The 1,601-nt window shown below is 45.7% G+C and overlaps 1 pseudogene; it reads left to right on the forward strand.

Annotated features, from left to right (window-relative positions):
* Positions 1-933: 933 nt before the first annotated feature.
* Positions 934-999, forward strand: LOC111724266 (annotated as a pseudogene).
* Positions 1,000-1,601: the final 602 nt, after the last annotated feature.

Raw genomic sequence — 1,601 nt, forward strand, 5'->3', positions numbered from 1 at the left:
TGATTTTAATTGGGTTATACAATGTACAGGCATCTGCCAAGTACCCATCAAAGTTTTCTTTTTTTTTTAATTCTTGGGGATTCTTTGAGGGTACAAAGAACCAGGTTACATTGATTGCATCCCATCAAAGTTTTTAAACAGAAATGTCAGGTAACTCCGACTTCCGCTGCCTCCTAAATCGGGTCCTGGACTCCTCTGCCCTCCTGCTGCCCTCTAGTGGCCTGCCGCCGTTCCCGAGTTGGATTGTTCTGTCTGGTCTCCCAAGTCAAGTTTTACATTATTCCTCTGCTCTGCTGGAGAACATCCCGCAAAATCTTCCTAAAGAAGTTGCACAAGAGGTTCACTTTTTGAGGCCAACTTGTCTGAAGAGGTTTCATTATACCTGTATGCTATATTTGAAAGTTTGCCTGGGTCAGAAGACATTTTCACTATTCCCATGGCATTGCTTCACTCTGTTACAACTTCCAGTACTTCTCTGGGTGCTAGGAAATCCAATGGTATTTTGAAACTTGATCTTTTATTTCTTGTTTCCCTTTGCAGGAAAAGTCCTCTTCAAGATTTTTTTTGGGGGTGGGGGTGGGGATAGGGTCTTGCTCCTTTACCCAGGTTAGAGTTCAACAATATCATCATAGTTCACTGCAAGCTCAAACTCCTGGCTCTAGCAATCCTCCTGCCTCATTCCTCCCAAGTAGCTGGGACTGCAGGCCCCCCACCATATCGCCTGGTGATTTTTTTCTGTAGAGATAGGGTTCACTCTTGATCAGGCTTGTTGCAAACTCCCAACCTCAAGCAGTCCCCCTATCTTGGTCTCACGGACTGCTGGGATTACAGACATGAGCCACTGTGCCCAGCCTGAGATCTTTTTTTAAGTTCCTGGTGTGCGTGTGCCTTATTGTGATATTGTTAAAGCTCTTTTAGAATTTACAACTCTTTTAGAACTTACAGCTCTTTTAGAATTTACCTAGCAGGCCTTCTGGTCTCTACCGGAAGGATGCCACTGAGAGACCACCAGGGACACATGGAAAAGCAAAGGAGCATCTTTATTTTCAAGCATATGCTTGGGTCACACCTCTGGACAGCATGAACAGCATCACGGTGCAGCTGCAACCCTGTTACAGAAGGGGTTATATATTCTAGGGGTGACAGTGACTGGATGATTGGTTAATTTTGGATCTGGTTGGGGATTGGTTATTAAGTCAATCCTGTCAGGGATTGGTTGGGACTAAAGCTCCTTTTCACGGTAGGGCTGTGGCTCAGCATTTTCTAGGAAGGGTCTCGTGTCTGTTTCTGATAAAGGGGGCTCCATCTGGGTTGGCTGTCCCCTCCTTGGGTGGTTTCTGCTTGTGGCTTTTCTCTGGCCTGGGGCTCAGTGTAGGGCCTATTTACAAAATGGAGTCTCTGCTGTCTCTTTATTCCCCCTTGAGTTGGGAACTAGCTGAGGCCAATCTTGGGTTCAAGGCATTGGTGTAAGCAAATGATTTGTACAAGGCAAAAATTGCAGTTAGCTGGGCAGATGAGGAGTTACAGGTTGGACTTCAGTACCATAAGCTGCACAGTACTGATATGTTCCCTGACGAAGGTGAGCAGTCTGTTAACTATGC

This window comes from Otolemur garnettii, unplaced genomic scaffold, assembly GCF_000181295.1.
Source record: "Otolemur garnettii isolate 467f Iridium unplaced genomic scaffold, OtoGar3 scaffold00020, whole genome shotgun sequence".
NCBI lineage: Eukaryota > Metazoa > Chordata > Mammalia > Primates > Galagidae > Otolemur > Otolemur garnettii.